Source organism: Eumetopias jubatus, unplaced genomic scaffold (assembly GCF_037043125.1).
Source record: "Eumetopias jubatus isolate StellerSeaLion01/CBP00866 unplaced genomic scaffold, mEumJub1_p1.0 scaffold_3, whole genome shotgun sequence".
NCBI lineage: Eukaryota > Metazoa > Chordata > Mammalia > Carnivora > Otariidae > Eumetopias > Eumetopias jubatus.
Genome location: NW_028274809.1, coordinates 47,733,862 through 47,753,711, shown reverse-complemented (window position 1 = coordinate 47,753,711; position 19,850 = coordinate 47,733,862).

Sequence of the window (19,850 nt, the reverse complement as noted above, 5' to 3'; positions counted from 1 at the left end):
GTCCTTGGGCGCCTGGGTGGCTCAGTTGGTTAAGCGACTGCCTTCGGCTCAGGTCATGATCCTGGAGTCCCGGAATCGAGTCCCACATCGGGCTCCCTGCTTGGCGGGGAGTCTTCTTCTCCCTCTGACCTTCCCCCTCTCATGTGCTCTCTCTCTCTCTCATTCTCTCTCTTAAATAAATAAATAAAATATTAAAAAAAAAAAAGGTCCTTAATTAGTTGACCTTGAGTTACTCAAAAGGGCTATTATTCTGGGTGGGTGTGCCCTAATCAGAAGAACCCTTAAAAGAGATTCAAAGTAGCAGTAGACACTATCCTATTGGCCTAGAAGCAAACTGGCATGTTGTGGAGAGAGCCACGTGGCAGGGGATGGCGGGAGTCTCTAGGGGCGTGGGGGGGGGGACTCAGATCTTCAGCTATAAGAAAGAGTTCTGCCAACAACCAGTGAGCCTGGAAGAGGACCCAAACCTCAGATGAGTTGAAGCTCCATCTGACAGCTTCCTTGCAGCCTTCTGAGACTCTAAGTCAGAGAACCCCAGCTAAGCTGTTCCTGGACTCCTGACCCACAGAAACTGCAAGATCATAAATATTGTTTTAACTACAAAGTTTGTGATAATTTATTATGCAACATTAGAAAACTAATATACTATACCTCGAGCCACTTTTTACTTTACTTTTGTGTTATGATCATATGGATAACAGTAATATCAGTAATAATAGCTTTTTTCTTTTTTCACCAAAGACATATTCATCATAAGAAGTCAAAACCCGCAAGAAAAACCATAACTTCACTATAGCACACACTAAACTGTAACTTTATTGTCGCATGCATTTTATCATAGCATATAAGTGGAAATAGAAATAAATACAAGAAAATTATATAAAGTCTAATATAAACCTCTCAACAGAGCTGTGCTGCGTAAATTATAGTAGCCCCAACACAGAGCTGTTTTAAATTTAAAGCAGGGACACATTCTTTTTTCTTCATCATTTAGTGCTATTTTGGCACTTAAGGTCACTAGACTTCTTTTTTTTTTTTTAAGATTTTATTTATTTGACAGAGAGAGACACAGTGAGAGAGGGAACACAAGCAGGGGGAGTGGGAGAGGGAGAAGCAGGCTTCCCACTAAGCAAGGAGCCTGATGCGGGGCTCGATCCCAGGACCCTGAGATCATGACCTGAGCCAAAGGCAGACGCTTAACAACTGAGCCACCCAGGCGCCCCAAGGTCACTCGACTTCTAATGTTAAAGAGACAAATGTGTGCTGGTAAAGAGAAATCCAGGGTATGTGTAGAGGTAAAACCAATCCTAGGGAGCTCATACCTAAGTTGGGACCTCTAAACAGAGGTTTTAATGATTTGGAAGTTCATCTAGTATCAGAGAACTTTCACGCTGCTGCTTTGAATTCCTCAAATTTATAGCATCATCTTGACCCACATTTCCTCAAGCTGCAGATTAGCTCAAAGAATAGCGGCGCACAAAGACCTCTGCCCTGTAGCCCTGCAAATGATTCTGTCACTCCAGCTTCTCCAATCAGCTTACTATTCATCAAACTCACCGTAAGTTTTCTATGTTCTCAAGCCTTTGCGCACACATTTTGCTTTTCCTGGAATGAATTTACCATTGCTTCCATGACTGGAAAAGGTCAGCTCTCCTAAGAACCTTTCCCATCTCCTGGAGTTGACTTCCTGAATAGCTTCTGTTTTTTTTCCAGTTGGTTTGCTTTATTCCTGGAGGCCAACTAGCAGAACAAGTATGGCAACATTGGGTGGCAATTTTGTGATTTATTAGCTACACTGATTCATCAGAGTCAGTGAGTGAAGATACAAGTTTGCAAAAAATTTCTAGAGTACATAGGTTTAGATACATGTACTTATACAAAAAATAAAAACTCCTCTCTTTGTTTCCTTCCTTTACCACTTCCCCTGAGATTGCATTGGACCCACTCCTTGGTTTCTGCCATTTGCATGTTATTAAAATACAGGGAGTTATCTGTCCCTTTCTTGTTATATCTCCCTCATGTCTGCTGGTATCAGGCCAATGGGTCTGTTTTCTCACTATCCTTGTATTTTGGCTTCTGATTTTTATAAGAGATTTTCTTTCTTAAATTACTTTTTGCTATGTCAATATTTCCAAATACAGTAACACCTACTTTTATATCATATTACATTTCTTGTCACTCTAAGATAGAGTTAATCGTTCTTGGCACTATAGTTTCAGAATACTTTGTAGACTTCTGTTACAGAATTACCATATGGTATAGTAACTACCTCAGGTCTATATTGTAGGGGCCAATGGCAGGCTGCCCCGGGTTGTGCCACTTTGGCACAAAGACTATTTTGATTTAAAAAACAATCACAACCCAGCATATTCAGGAAAAACTCTTTATCTCCCCTTCAACAGCCTTAATCTCTATAAAGCAACAAAACAAAATAAAATACACTATGTAACTTAGCTTAATTAAAGCATTTAAGACAAATATCACTAATAGTAAACTTCTTATCCCTCTGCAAGAAGCTGATGTTTTAGATGGCTGACCCAGTGGGGACGGGGGAGGGAGAGGACTGGGCATGAGGAGGTTACAACAGTTTGTGTCTACTGCCCCTCCAGCACCCATAGTGAATTAACCATTGTCATTAGCTAAGATTTCAGAGCCAGAACTTCTTCAATGAGTATTCAAAAAATTGAATGAGTATTCAAAAAAAAATATGACTTTCCTTTAGGTGAAGCTGATGTAGATTTGTAGATAAAGAAGAAAGTGAGAGGAGGTAAAAAGAATATAGTTCATGAGGGGAAAAAAAAGACTAAAAAATACGCTCCTTTCCATACTGAAGGTCATGAGTACCCTTGAGGTGTTTTGGTTAACTTCACTTCTCATTATTGGCGATATTTACTTTGATAATTATAGTGTAGAAAGGTTTTTAAAAGCGGACACTTTTCGACTCCTGTATTTATCTGAGTTATTATCTCTGTATGAGCTTAGCTATTGTTTGAGCCTGTCTCAGTCAAGTTTATTGGCAATTGAAGTCTATTTGCCAACAACTTAAGGAGCATCATTTTAAAATAAGTACACCCCAATCCTTAGATGCAATCCTGCCTCATGGTTCATAAAGCCGAATCAATAGAATCATTCAAATCCAAGGTTAACTCTTATCTTGGAGCCAAGCTCATTCCTATTGATTAAACTTTTTTTGCCTTATTATAAAAAACAAAAGGACCTTGGGAGGACTGTAGGAAGAAAGGCACCATAAACAATCTATTTATGACCCTTCGAAATACCAGTTAATCCATATAATTTTTACTTCCATCTTCATTCTAATATACTAAGGTATCTTCTTATATATTAAGAATTATTTTTCCTGATTGATGAAAGGCTTTTCAAACCCCAACTGCTATTGGTATTTTCTAAAAATATTGTGGGAATGAGAAGAATGGGACTAAAGCAGATTTATCACACATGAAACAGTCACAGAGTTCTCTTTAAAATTGGAGAAGAAAAAAGTGTGTTTGTTGGTTCTTGTTTCTAAGAACTAATCTGTTTTTAAGGACTTCTAATTTACACTAGACTTGTAATTGGCTCTAGAAAAGTACTTGATGTTTTTATTTTCTCTGTTTTTTCTTTAAGGACATTTCAATAACCTTTTTATTTTGTCTATGATGACAAAAGCAAATATACAGGTAATTTTAAGGATAAAAGATTTATGGAGCAAAACTAAAGTGTCCCAGAGGAGAAGGAATTTTGGCTCAAGATGGTGATAAGATTGCAACTATTGCTTGAGTTTATGGCCTGCCCACCTGCCCTACAAATTTCAGGCATGCTAGCTCCCAAACTCACATGAGCCAATTCCTTGTAATAAATAAATACACACACACACACACACACACACACACACACACACACACATTCTTTGGAGAACACTCACTGATATAATAGGTATACACTGTATTTCCAACTGTAAACACATTTGCAAGAAACGTCAAATTCCATTAATTCTTATAAATCAAATTAATTTCATCTCCAACTTCTCATCCCATGGATCAGCAGGAAATTCTTTGTAGGTCCTTAAGAGTTCACAAGCATACTCTGATCTTTCTTTGGTGTGTTCCCCCGTGATGTCTTCCAAGGCCACCTGTTCCTGAAGGCAGACAATTCTGCTCATTCCATGTCAAACCTGAGCCCTAGAATCTTTGTCAAAGCTGGGAGTCCCATTGCTGTGGACCAGGTCTCTCTAGGAGCACCACACAGTGAATCTATTCAGATGTATTGCAAGTTCCTGAGGGTACTGTCAGGTACTAGACTGTGGATCATCACTATTCTTGAGGTTCATGAACCTCCATTCCTAGTGTTGGGGAATTTCTCTTCCTTTATTCACTTCCCTCAAAGAGATTCAACTTTCTTCTCTGTGCTGTTCTTCGGAAGCTCAGCTCTCTCCATAAAACAAAGAAAACAAGCTTTTTGCAAGTAATATCTGCTTTCTATTAAGTAATACAAATTCTTCTCAAGATGAAGAAGAACAGGGCGCCTGAGTGGCTCAGATGGTTGGGCGTCTGCCTTCGGCTCAGGTCACGATCCCAAGGTCCTGGAATCGAGTCCCGCGTCGGGCTCCCTGCTCCTTGGGAGCCTGCTTCTCCCTCTGCTTCTCTCTCTCTCTCTCTGTCTCTCATGAATAAATAAATAAAATCTTAAAAAAAAAAGATGAAGAAGAACAAAGGCCAAACTATCTGTTCCTAATGGAGGGAAGATACAAATATAGGAGGAGAAAACTCAAATTAATGTAATGAAAAATCATCATATTCACTGATATGTTGGTAAATACTTACCAGTCAGTTCTCTGGGTGGGGGGGAGGTGAAATGGGGGAAAAGGGGGGAAAAAAACCCTGATTTGTAGGAATTGCCTATTTCCACATTGTAAATATTCCCATTGTGGTTGATTTCAAGCTAATCATGTGACATGACTGAATACAGTGAGAAAGAGATGCACACTAGCACACAATCATGTAGTGTTGCCCCCATACAGATATAATAGACATCATCTCAAGAGTGTGGTGAATGCTGAATATTTATTACTTATTTATTGCTCTAAAAATATTTATTATTCATTTGTAATACAATTGATTTACTTATAAGCTTGTATAATTTAATTTCTTAAAAATTGCTGTGTTGAACAACTGTCATGCATAATTCTTAAAAATTTACCAATTTACTTTTATGAATTAATAATAGCTGTAAAAAATGGCAAAGGTGAAAGAGCTGGTTGTAGCTCACCACTGATCCTACTGCACAGTAAAAACCCCAAGCCTGACATTGATGGGAACTCTATGTAATGAAAATTGACTCAGCCTCTACAAACAAGGGCAACAGACCCAAAGTTCCTTTTCTCTCTTCAGGATAGAGAGAAACCTTATCTGTTCAACTTAGGACTCCAAGTTTTCTATCATCTATCTTATTACTTACCACGTACAACAGCAATTTTCAAATTTTTTGGTCTCATGACCACTTTGTGCTCTTAAAAATTACTGAATCATGGAACACTATGTCAAAAACTAATGATGGCCCCCGTCGAGCACCACACTCAGCAGGTAATCTGCTTGTGTATTCTCTCTCTTCCTCTTCCTCTGCCCCTCCACCCCCATGCTTGCTCTCTCTCTCTTCTCAAATAAATAAATCTTTTTAAATAAATAAAATAAGGTAACAATAAACCTCTTACATGTTAACATAAATAACATTTTTGTGAAAAATAACAATATTTTCCAGAACAAAAAACTTAATGGAAAGAGTACTGTTTTTGCAAATTCCTTTAATATCTATTAATAGAAGATGCTTGGATATTCATACTTGCTTCTTGATTAAAATGTATGACGAAAATCTAGTCTCACACAGATATGCTGTTAGAAAAGTGAAGAAACTTCAATATTTTTTAAAATCATTGTGAAAAACATTATTTGATAATATACCATGACTCAACAAATGGTAGTTTTTGTTTGTTTTGTTTTGTTATTTTAAATAAAAAGATCTTCAGTGAAATAGAATTGACATACAATACCCTATTAGTTTCAGATGTTCATCATAGCAATTTGGTATTTTTGTACATTACAAAATGATACCCACAGTAAGTCTAGTTACCATCCTGTCATTATACAAAGTTATTACAATGTTACAGGCTATATTCCCTAATGCTGATCTCACTGATATGAGGAATTCTTAATCTCAGGAAACAAACAGGGTTGCTGGAGTGGTGCGGGGTGGGAGGGATGGGGTGGCTGGGTGATACACACTACAACAAATGGTAGTTTTTTAAAAAAGGTTAGTTGCAATGTGGAATCTAAAACTATGTCAATTTTCCTACTTTGTTACATTAAAATGACACATCTTGCACTTTTAATGGGTATTTTACCCACATGTAATTTGTTAATTCATGCACGGGTCTTTTGAAATATATCAGTTTAATTAGTTATGTAGATTTTCCAGATCTTTATTTTTTTTCAAGTTTGTATTTAAACTCCAGTTAGTTAATATACAGTGTAGTATTAGTTTCAGGTGTAGAATTTAGTGATTCATCACTACACACAACACCCAATGTTTATCACAAGTGCCCTCTTTAATGCCCATCACATATTTAGCCCATCCCCCCACTCACCTCCCCTATAGCAACCCTCCATTTGTTCCCTATAGTAAGAGTTTCTTATGATTTGCTCCCCTGTTTTTATCTTATATTATTTTACCTTCCCTTTCTCTATGTTCATCTGTTTTGTTTCTTAAATTCAGCATAGGAGTGGAATCATGATATTTGTCTTTCTCTGACTGACTTATTTTGCTTAGCATAATACGTTCTAGATCCATCCACATTGTGCACATGGCAAGACATCATTCTTTTCATGGCTGAGTAATATTCCATTGTCACACACACAACGTATATATATATATATACAATGGAATATTCATTCTTTTTATGGCTGAGTAATATTCCATTGTGTGTGTGTGTGTGTGTGTGTGTGTGTGTATACATATATATATATATATACCACCTCTTCTTTATCCATTCATCAGTTGATGGACATTTGGGCTTTTTCCATAATTTGGCTATTGATAATGCTGCAATAAACATCAAATTAGTATTTTTGTATCCTTTGGATGAATACCTAGTAGTGCAATTCCTAGGTCAGAGGGTAGTTCTGTTTTTAACTTTTTGAGGAACCTCCACACTGTTTTCCAGAGTGGCTGTACCAGTTTGCATTCCCACCAATAATGTAAGAGGGTTCCCCTTTCTCTGCATCCTCACCAACATCTGTTGTTTCCTGTGTTGTTCATTTTAGTCATTCTGACAAGTGTGAGGTGCTATCTCGCTGTAGTTTTGATTTGTATTTCCCTGATGATGAGTGATGCTGAGCATCTTTTCATGTGTCTGTTAGCCATCTCAATGTCTTTGGAAAAATGGCTATTCATGTCTTCTGCCCATTTTTTAACTGGGTTATTTGGGTTTTGGGTGTTGAGTTTGACAAGTTCTTTATAGATTTTGGATACTGACCCTTTATAAAGTACATCATTTGCAAATATCTTCTCCCATTCCAAAGGTTGCCTTTTAGTTTTGTTGATTGTTTCTTTCACCATGCTTTCTATCTTGGTGAAGTCCTAATAATTTATTTTTGCTTTTTGTTTCCCTTGCCTCAGGAGACATATCTAGAAAGAAGTTGCTACAGCCCATGACAAGGAGGTTAATGCCTATGTTCTCCTCTAGGGTTTTGATGGTTTCCTATCTCACAGTCAGGTTTTTCACCCATTTTGAAATTATTTTTGTGTATGATGTAAGAAAGGGTCCAATTTCATTCTTTTGCATTTTGTTGTCTGGTTTTCCCACTACCATTTATTGAAGAGACTGTCTTTTTTCCATTGGATATTCTTTCCTGTTTTGTCAAAGATAAGTTGACCATATAGTTGTGGATCATTTCTGGGTTTTCTATTCTGTTCTATTGAACTATGTGTCTCTTTTTATGCCAGTGCCATACTGTCTCGATGATGACACCTTTGTAATATAACTTGATGTCTGGAATTGTAATCACTTCAGCTTTGCTTCCCTTTTTCAAGATTGTTTTGGCTCTGCTGGGTCTTGTGTTGTTCCATACAAATTTAGGATTGCTTGTTCTAGCTCTGTGAAACATGCTGGTGGTATTTTGATAGGGATTGTATTAAATGTGTAGATTGTTTTAGGTAGTATAGACATTTTAACAATATTTGTTCTTTCAATCCAAGAGCATGGTATGTTTTTCCAATTCTTCATGTCATCTTCAGTTTTTTTTCATCAGTGTTTTATAGTTTTCAGAGTACAAATCTTTTACTTCTTTGTTAGGTTTATTCCTGGGTATCTTGTGGGTTTTAGTGCAATTGTAAATGGGATCCATTTCTTGATTTCTCTTTCTGCTGTTTCATTATTGGTGTATAGAAATCTAACATATTTCTGTACATTGATTTTATATCCTCTGACTTTACTAAATTCGTGTATCAGTTCTAACAATTTTTTTGGTGGAGTCTTCCAGGTTTTCTACATGGACTATCATGTCTTCTGCAAATAGTGAAAGTTTGACTTCTTCCTTGCTGATTTGGATATATTTTATATCTTTTTGTTGTCTGATTGCTGAGGCTAGGACTTTGAGGACTACGTTAAATAACAATGGTGAGAAAGGACATCCCTGTCTTGTTCATGACCTTCGAAGAAAAACTCTCAGGTTTTCCCCACTGAGGATGGTATTAGCTGTGGGTCTTTTCTATATGGCCTTTATGAAGTTGAGGTATATTCCTTCTAACCCTACTTTGCTGAGGGTTTTTATCAAGAATGTATACTGTATTTTGTCAAACGCTCTTTCTGCATCTTTTGAGAGGGTTATATGGTTCTTATCCTTTCTTTTACTGATGCGGTGTACCATGTTGATTGATTTGCAAATATTGAACCACCCTTGCAACCCAGGAATAAATTCCATGTGATTGTGGTGAATGATTCTTTTAATGTACTGTTGGATTTGATTTGCTGGTATTTTGTTGAGAATTTTTGCATCCATGTTCATCAGGGATCTTGGCCTGTAGTTCTCCTTTTTAGTGGGGCCTTGTCCAGTGTTGGAATCAAGGAAATGTTGGCCTTATAGAATGACTTTGGAAGTTTTCCTTCCTTTCCCATTTTTCGGAGCAGTTTGAGAAGAATAGGTACAAACCCTCCTTAAAAGTTTGGTAGAATTCTCCTGTGAAGCCATCTAGCCCTGGACATCTGTTTGTTGGGAGATTTTTGATTAGTGATTCTCTTTGCTGATTATGGGTCTGTTCAAGTTTTCTATTTCTTTCTATTTCAGTTTTGGTAATTTATGTTTCTAGAAATTTATCTATTTCTTCCAGATTGCCCAATTTGTGGGCATATAATTTTTCATAATATTCTCTTATAATTGTTTGTATTTCTGTGATGTTGTTTGTGATCTCTCCTCTCTCATTCATGATTTTATTTATTTGGGTTCATTCTCTTTTTTTTTTTAATGAGTCTGGCTAAGGGTTTATAAATTTTTTAATTTTTTCAAAGAACCAGCTCCTGGTTTCATTGATCTGTTTTTGTTTGTGTGTGTGTTTCCATATCACCTACTTCTGCTCTAATTTTTATTTTTTCCCTTCTTCTGCTGGCTTTAGGTTTCATTTGTTGCTCGCTTACTAGCTCCTTTAGGTGGAAGGTTAGGTTGTGTATTTGTGTATTTTCTTGTTGAATATCTCCTTCAATATTAAGGGATTTACTATCTGAAATCAGAAAAATTGACTATCAAGCTAATGCAGTACACAAAACAAGTATTTTGTAAAAAAAAAAAAAAACCTAAAATTTATGAACAGAGATATGTAATTTTCTAAGTTCATGTAAAACCACAAAATGAAAATTTGACTTATAACTTAATCATTTTTAAAAATCAATTTCACCAAGATAAATAAAGCACAGTGGTTCTCAATAAATACTGGCTGAACTGAAAACTGAACACCAGTAAAAATCCATGCTGCCTAATTACTTAAAAGCCTAGACTTTGAAGAAGAAGGTTCCTGGCTCTTTGACTTAAATAAGTGACTCTAGACAACTAATGTGTTTTATATAAGCCTAAATTTTCTTGAAAACTGGAGGTTATTATAACTCTATCTTTAAAAACAGATTTTTTATTAGCTCATATTAGGTAACATAAGTGAAAGCATTCTGCAAATGGTTAAGCCACTACACAATTCTTATGCCTATTCAAGCAAAGCTATCAGACCACAAGCACTGACTAATTTTCAGATTACAGCAACTTAAAAACCTATTTTCTATTTAACTGACAAAAAAGTGCATTTTGATTTTTAGCCTTGACATATGGCAATGAAACATGAATTACACATTGGATTCACATGTAAATGTCAGAAAATTTCTGTATTTTTTTTATATGAAAGTTTTTCCATTTGGAGGATCTGTTGCATTTTCATAGGAAATTAACAACTTGATCAAAGCCATGAAATAAAGTTTGCTGCATTTATTGTGCCTCCTTTCACATAATGGCTTTTTCAGATCTGTGTGTGCTACCTACCTTTGCCTCACAATACAAAAGACCATTTACTGAAGGAGACTGTTTGCTCTGTATATCTTTGAGTTTTGTTTGCACTTGACATTTGAATTAATATGTCCCAATTCTCCCTCCAATTTACTTGAGAGCTTATTGTAGTTGGTTAAAAAAAAAAAAACCGCAGTTAAGTCAGACAATAAACTGTGATCTACTAAGCCATTAATCCTTAGTAACAAGTAGGAGTCAGAAAGTTTCACAGACAACTGGGCTCTAGCCTTCAATAAGACAACTGATAGTGAATCAGCATGTCACTGCCTATATCCTACTCTGCAGGCCACAATGAAGTAGCTGGTATTTTCTTCTTCTTCTTCTTCTTTTTAAATATTTTATTCATTTGACAGAGAGAGACACAGCGAGAGAGGGAACACAAGCACGGGGAGTGGGAGAGGGAGAAGGAGGCCTCCTGCCGAGCAGGGAGCCCGAGGTGGGGCTCGATTCCAGGACCCCAGGATCATGACCTGAGCTGAAGGCAGACGCTTAACGACTGAGCCACCCAGTTGCCCTTGATATTTCATTCTTCTAATGGAAGTTACATAACACACTCCATTTAAAGAAAAATCCTTACCTCACAAGAACATACAGGAAAGAGTATATTTTAAACACATTAAAAATACCAATTTGCATGATTTTCTCCAGCAGTATTCAGTAGTAGATGTGCTGGAGGGAAAAGGTCCATTGTGGAAAGAGACAGATCAAAGAAGGAGAGACTGATCTGGAATGGGTGAAGAATGCTTCCCAGTGAGGTCATAAGTTACCTGCCTATCCACCCTGCTCTCCTTACTTTTAGTCAATGGTTTTTCTTTTAAGTGGACTACTGGAAAAAAAACCTCACTTGTTTTTACTTTTACCTCCAAATACCTTTATTTATACCCACTCATACTCCTTTTCCTCTTATTTCATAGAGACTGGTATTCTCCCAACCTTTTCCAAAGAAAGCATTTCTTCCTATGTTTTCCATGCATTCTTATTCAGCCTCCTTGATTTTGACTAATTCACTCATAATTGCTAGATCTAGTGGCGCCTGGGTGGCTCAGTGGGTTAAGCATCTCACTTCATCTCGGGTCATGGGTTCAGGGCCATAGGATCAAGCCCCACGTCAGGCTCCCTTCTCAGTTGAGAGTCTGCTAGTCCCTCTCCTTCAGTCTTTCCCTGTGCTTGTGCTCTCTCTCTCTCTCTTAAATAAAGTCTTTAAAAAATCAACTAAAATAATTGCTACATCTAGGCTGTCTTCGATCTCTCAATCTATAAACACATTCGAGCTTCCCCACTACCTTGGACAGATCTTTCCTTATTTTTGTCATTCCCTCAATCAACGTTTTTCCCTTTTATTTCCAGTATCCTTAAGATTTCATTTATATTCATTATTCCCATTTTCTAATAGATTTTTCTCTGTGGCTTTCATTACCATAAACTCTAACAAAATGACTCTCATTTAGATCACCAATGCCCTCCTAACCAGAACCAAAGGTTTTTTCCAAGTGTAGTACTTCACCTATTGCATTTGACACAACTCCTCCTCCAAAAAACTCTCCTGTCTTGGTTTTTTCAACACTTTCTTTCCTTGTTTTCCTCCTACCTCTCTGACACTCCTTGTCTTTTTTTTCTTTAATGTCTTTGTATAGATAACTATCTATTCCTGTGTAACAAATTACCCTAAAACATAGAGGTTCAAAACAACAGATATTAATGAACTCAACCAACTCTGTTGGTCAGGAATTCAGGAGCAATATGGGGTTGGGGGACAGGGGCATTCTGGCTCAGGGTCTCTGAGGAGGTGCAGTTAAGACATTGACTGGAGCTATAGTCATCTAAAGTCTTGAATGGGGCTGGAGGATCCTCTTTCTTGATGCTTCATCCATGTGGCTGTTGGCAGAAGTCCTCAGTTCCTCTCCAGCTTTTTATAGATGTCTCAGTTCCTCACTGGCTGTTTGCTAGAAGCCTCAGTTCCTCACTACATGGGTCTTTCTGTAGACTGCCTGAGTGTCTTCATGACGTGGCAGATGACTTCCCCCAGATCAAGCAAAGAGATAGACAGACAGACAGACAGAAAAGCTGCAATACCTTTTATACCCTAGTATTTAAAGTTGTACACTGCCACTTGTACTTTAATTCTATTTGTTGGAAGTAAGCCACTAAGCTCAACCCAACACTCAAGAAGAGAGGAATTAGACTCTACCTTTTGAAAAGTATCAGTTCATTTGTGGACATATTTTTATCCTACCACAGACTTCTACACTGCATTCCTTGAATGTTACTGGTCCTGAGAGGTCTTTCTCAGGCCTCTTACCTTCTCACTTTATTCACTCTTCCTCAGGGATCTCAACTACTCCCATGGTTCCAAATGCCATCGCTATTGTTGGATATATTCTTCTATATTGAATCTCAAATCATTGTTTGAGATTCTCTATTCTAGTTCTGACGTCTCTTCCAAAACTCATATTTGTATTGTCAACTGCCCCTCATATGTCACCAGAAAGCCCAGCTTAACCAAAACCAAATTGTTTTGCTCTCTCTTTGCTCCCATTTCTCTCTAAGACTACTACAGCAGCCTAATAATTGATCTCTGTGTCTAGTCTCTCTGCTAATTTATCTTTTGTCAGATTTATCTTGGCTAAAATATATATCTGAGATCATATATCTTTATAAAAACCTTGAACGGCTCACTAATAACTTCAGTTTAAAGTCAAAGTCCTTTAAAATGATATCTAAGGCCCTTTAAAATCTGATCCTAAAATGTTTTTAACTTCATCTCTTGTCACTGTCCTGACACATCTTCGTCAAATCACTGGCATTCCCTAAAAATGCCATGTACTTTCACACAGTCATATGTTTGCACATGCTCTCTTCAGTCTGAAATACCCACTACTCTCCACTCTGCTTGTAAACTCCTATATTCGGAGTTCAAACAGCACCTCCTTTAAGCTCCTCTCTCTGACTTCCCTAAGTGAGAAGTCATTTTTATCACACCATCACATCTTGCATATACTGTTGACATATCTTTGTCACCCATATGTCATGGATGTTTTTAGGACTGCTTCTATTTCAGATGTTCTGTCTTTATTTCCTCCTAAGAACATGAATAAGTTTGTCAGACTATGTTTCCCAATTTTTAATTCAGAAAATGTGATTGCTAGTGACACTACTTGTCCCCTCCAGGAATTCCAAAGTAACCTATTTCAGGAAGACACTTTCTCTTGCAGAATTTTTGGAACATAGTTAAATTTTATGTTGTTAACGCTCATCATTAGAGAAGACAAAGAATCATTTCAAGACCAGAGCACAAGTAAATATTTTAGTAACGTTTACACCCTTCTCCACATTGCCCATTCCCCATCCCCCACCACCCTCAACACACCATTACAAATCCACATTTCATAATAAGCAGCTGTTTCATCAGGAGAACTGGAAGAAAGGAAGCCTACAAATGTGTCTCTACACCTAATTAAAGATGTTTATTCTCAGAAATCTCACCTATTAATTTTGTCCTTTTCTTGTGGAATCTTGGCATTTAGTGACATACACTACATCCCCATAATTACTGGAAAATTCCCCAGATGGAAGTGGATGCTCAAAACATCTTGGCCCAGAGGTTTTTATTAAATTCATTTTCCATAGATAAGATAAATACAAAAACTAAATATAACTTTTGCAGAGCAAATGGGAAGGAACTCTTAGCTCTCACCTTAGTTCTTAGCCATCATTTACTTTAAAAAGAAAAAAACATTCATTGAGTTACTTCTAAGACACAGGTTGTGTTAGGTGCTATTAATGCAGTGGTAAACAAGAGACTTAGGATCCCTACTCCCATGAAGTCTACATTCTGCAGCAAGAGACACCCAATTAAGAAATAAAGAAACAGGGGCACCTGGGTGGCTCAGTCGTTAAGCGTCTGCCTTCAACTCAGGTCATGGTCCCTGGGTCCTGGGATCGAGCCCCGCATCGGGCTCCCTGCTCGGCAGGAAGCCTGCTTCTCCCTCTCCCGCTCCCCCTGCTTGTGTTCCCTCTCTCGCTGTCTCTCTCTCTCTCTTTGTCAAATAAATAAACAAAATTTTTAATAAAAAAAAAGAAATAAAGAAACAAAAGCACAAAGTAATTACAGATTGTGGTAAATGCTATTAAAGAAATGATGAGTGATTAGATGGAGATTAACTGGGAGTGGGGGGATGGAAGCCCTTTAGCTATAATGGTCACAGGTAGGTATTTGGAAGAATTGGCATTTGAGCTGAGACCTCTGAGATGAAAACGGGCCAGTCTTGTGGAGATCTGGCAGAAGAATATACCCCAAAGAGGGAACAGGGGCAACCATACCCTAAATACAGGACCCTAATCACAAAATGCAGGTTACCAGCAGATGGCAGTATCCATATATACAAGGAAAGAAATACAGGCTAACACAGTTTGAAATATCTACAAGCATCAAATCTTTATGTCTTACATTGGATGCCCAGTACAATTCATCCTAATTCTAAATGAGTAGCCACATTTGGTCAACATTACCCTGTTGACAACCTCTTACCTGAAAGGTTCTTCTCACTAAACATCCCTGTCACAGTTGCCTCTTCTCACTTTCCTCCCTGAGCTGCTTTTCCTGTATTTGCCTTTTAAATGTTGTTCCCTATGTTCCTATTGTTTTTGCTCTGTATAATACCCCTCAAAGTTGTCCATTCCCATTGAGACCCATATGTTCCAAAGTCTCTCCTGAGTTTCCAATATGCCATATGTCAAATATTCATATGTCATTGAATTTCTCCACATGAACGTCCTGCTAGCACCCTAAATTCAACAGAGCCAAAACTGTATACATTACCCCTGCCCTGCTCACACACTCCGTACATTACCGATGTAACCCACCTAACATCATCACTGATCATTTGGCCATGCTTGACACATGGAAATCCTCTCCTTATTTTCTGACTTGTTCTCCCTCAGCTTCCGCACCTAGTCACCCAATCTCCCACTTCTACATTCCTAATATTTCTTGGAGTAAGTTCCTCTAGAAATTAATGAGTCAATACTAAATTATTTACTTCTTTATACTAGGACCTGGATTATATAGTAATATAAACTAATTTTGTGCTTACCATATGTCATGCACTCCGATGCATTATGTCATTTCATCCTTCCAATTGCTTCATAATCTATGAACAGTATAATTATTTCTCTTTTACATATAAGGAAACTGAAGCTTAGAGATGCTGAGGAATTTGCCTAAAATCACTTGCAGAAGTGGAAGGGATGAGATTTAACCCACATGTTTCTGACTCTAAAATTTGATTTTCTTAAAACTGTATCATAGGAAAGAAGTAGAAGTTAGCTATCTTAACAGAAAAATCAAGCATTTAACTTGATAGTTCCTTCCAGGAACAGACTTAAAAACCACTTCAAAGATTTTAGCATTCTGGGATAACTGGCACTAAATCCAGATACATGGTGTCATGGTGTTCGATTAATTAAATCAGTTATTCTAAAATGTGCTCAGGTAGCAAACATCTGGAAGTTGTGGTGTTATTTGGGCAATAACAAAAATATATATACATTTAATTTCACAAAAACCTAGATATGTTTCAAGCAGAAAATAAGACTACATTTTATAAATATCCTCAGATTATTTGAAATGTATATAAAACATGAAGTCACATGAAGTATTTTATCCATTGCTGCTTATTTCCTCTTTGTTCATTTGTTTGATGATCTGCAAACTAAAAATGTTAGCAATATACTTTTTTAAAGATTTTATTTATTTATTTGACAGAGAGAGACACAGTGAGAGAGGGAACACAAACGGGGGAGTGGGAGAGGGAGAAGCAGGCTTCCCGTAGAGCAGGGACCCCCTATGCGGGGCTCAATCCCAGGACCCTGGGATCATGACCTGAGCTGAAGGCAGACGCTTAACGACTGAGTCACCCAGGCACCCCAATACACTAACTTTTAAAGAACACGTAAGGAAAAAGATTGAAATTGAGAATATGAGTTTTTTGCAATAGCTCAAGCAAGAGATACGACCTGGAAATAAAGTAGTGAGTTAGGAAGGGCATAATTTGAAAAATACTTAAAAGGTAGAGTAATTAGGGGGCACCTGGGTGGCACAGTCCGTTGAGCAGCCCGCTCTCAGTTTTGGCTCAGGTCGTGATCTCAGGGTCATGGGATCAAGCCCCGCATCAGGCTCCTCTGCTCAGTGTGGAGTCTGCTTGAGGCTTTCTCTCCCTCTTCCTCTGCCCGTCCTGCTCCCCTTCCTGCTCACTCTCTCTAGCTCTCTTTCTCTAAAATAAATAAATCTCTTTAAAAAAAAAAAAGAAAGAGGTGGAGTAATTAGGACTTGACTGGATTTGGAAGCTGAAGGAGGAATCGAAGATGACTCATCAGAGTTTCTATTTATGGTACCTAGATGAAAGGTAGACAGTTTCCGTTATTTACATGAGGCTATTTATGAAAAACTCAAAGAGTGTGGAGTCTAGTATGTGGGATACAGAGGGGACAGGAAAAGTTGGCCTAAAATGGAGAGTATAAACTGAAATAACTGGATAAAATGTAGACATTATTGGGCTGAGGAAAGTATAGAATCCTTAGTATTGAATTCAAAGGGGCATGGGAAACCATCAGAAAACTATTATTAGAGAAATGACATGATTGATGGGAAATGGTTTTAACTTCAATGAAGCAAAAAATATTTGGAAATTGTACATCTTGATATCTTGACAAATGCCATAACAACTATTATCAGAATGGCACCAAGAAATATTTCAAATAGCAACAGATAAGTCACCCACGTAAGTCACCCATTTAAAGAAAATTTTATGTCAGTGTAGGTTGCAGTGAAGGTTTATGGAATTGAAACTCCAACTGACAAGTTAAAAGAGATTTTACATGTTCTATTGAAACACTGGCAAATCTTCTGTAATAGTTTATTATTTTGGAGAGAAAAAAATGTCTTAAAGGAGACTGCCTACATGTTAGAAGCATTTTGAAGAATCCAAAATTTATATTTAAATCAAAATACTTTCTAATATGTACTGCCTCAACTCATAAAATGAATCAGTGACTTATATGACCAGATTGGTTTTGTCTTTATGACAAGAATTTATTTAGATAAGTTAGCAGTCTTGCCTCTGCTCACCGTAATAGCAACATCCACAGCAGAGATTTGTCCTTTATCAGTCAGGGCTGTAGTAGTTTGCTAGAGCTGCCATAACAAAATATCACAGATGGGTGGCTTAATCAACAGAAATTTATATTCGTATGATTCTGGAGGCTAGCAATCCAAGATCAAGGTGTTAGTTTCTTCTAGGGCCTCTCTCCTTGGCTTACAGAAGGCTGCTTTCCTGCTCTGTCCTCATTTGATATTTCCTTTGAGTGCAGGCATTTCTAATGTCTCTGTGTGTGTCCAAATTTCATCATATTATAAGAATACCAGTTAGATTTGTTTAGAGCCAACCCTAATCACCTCATTTTAACTTAATCAGCTCCTGAAAAGCCCTATCTCCAAATACAGTCACATTCTCACATTTGGAGGTACTGAGATTAGTGCTTTAATATATGAATAAAGGGGGGGGGCACATTTCATCCCATGACGAGTCCTTCATTGTAAACCACTAAAATCAAGCCTAACTTAAGTAAAAAGTGAATTTATTGGAAATATTGCTCACAGAATTTAAGGAACCCTGGAAATCTTAGTAAATCAGAATCTTGGGGAGCCTAGAAAATCAGGCTAGGAAAACAAAAGCAGCAAGAGATAATAGCAAAGAACGTAATTAAAGTCTACAGCAGATGCTGCCACTGGCCTACCACCACCGGACTTGTAATCCCTGTAATGCCCTTAAGAACCCCAGAGTTCTTCCTGAGTCTTGTCTCATTCCTTTGAGAACAAAAGCTTTAGGTGTAGGTGGGTACAGAACAGAGGAATCTGCCTCCCTTGCCCCAAATTATGTATCCAGGATCTGATTGTGTGGGATAAGGGAAAAGGAGAAACCTGCCCTCATTTAGCTTGTAAAGTGGGAATTTTAACATAATGGGTAATTTCTCTTTCACACACAAACACACACACACACACACACACACACACACACACAGGGAGGACCTTAGTTTGCTTTGTTTTGGGTCTCGGATCTCTGCCCCTTGGATCTTGGATCTCTACCGCTTTCTCTTTCTTCCCCCCATTTTTATTGATACTTAAGTAACATATAACACTGTAAGTTTAAGGTATACAACATGATTTGATATATGTATATATTGCAAAATGATTACTATGATAAAGTTAGTTAACACAACCATCATGTCACATAGTTTCTTTTCTATGTGTGAAAGAACTTTTTAGATCCATTCTCTTAGCAATTTTCAAGTATATAATACAGTATTATTAACTATGGTCAGGAAGAACCTTTGGAAGTTGGGTAACAACAACAACCACAACAACAACTACTTCCATACCAAATCTCCTACATCCTAGTGACTCAGGTTCGAAAAACATATTCCGATGTCTTCTAAAGATGTAAAGTTTTGGGAATGGTATCCAAGGCAGTAAATTCACAGCCTGTGCATCAAATCAGCCAGGCGGGTTTGACTTCTTTTTTTTTTTTTTTTTTTTTTAGCTCTTTAATGGTGGGCATTTACTTCAGGCTTGGCCCTGGTCCCACTATTCCCTAATGCATTTCACTCATCTTGACACCCAAATTTATATCCCTGCCTTCTGGGTATTTGAATTGGTAACCCCTGGACTACAACTTTAAACTTTGTTTTGTGGGAGTTTAGTTTGAGTTATGAAGAAGTAGAGCAGAAGGTATATAATTCCTCCTCCTGTTGCCATTTTCTATCAGAGATTGCAAACTAGCAATTACCTTATTTCAGAAAACAGTAAATTCAGTGAGTCAGATTTCTAATCGATGAAGAAATGACTATGAGAGGGAGAGAGCTAGCAGAGAAGACACCATGTTTAGAAATGTTATTTTTCACCTGAGGCCAGGGAGAATTTTCTTCCACTACATAAATCACAACTTCAGGGCAGAAACAAAGCAAATGTGAAAGGCAGAAGGTAGTTAAAAATTATGAACCTGGCGATACGATTATAATTTATGAAATTCTAGATTCTGTGTATTTTCCCCGTATTTGTTACTTATTATTCATCAGATTCATAAGAATGATTGCCAGTAAAATTCTTCAAAAAACAAAGGACCTAAAGTGTATTTTTGAAAGCACTAAAAAGAAACAATTAAGGCAACTACATTCCATCCCTCTTAAAGGAGAGGATCCCCA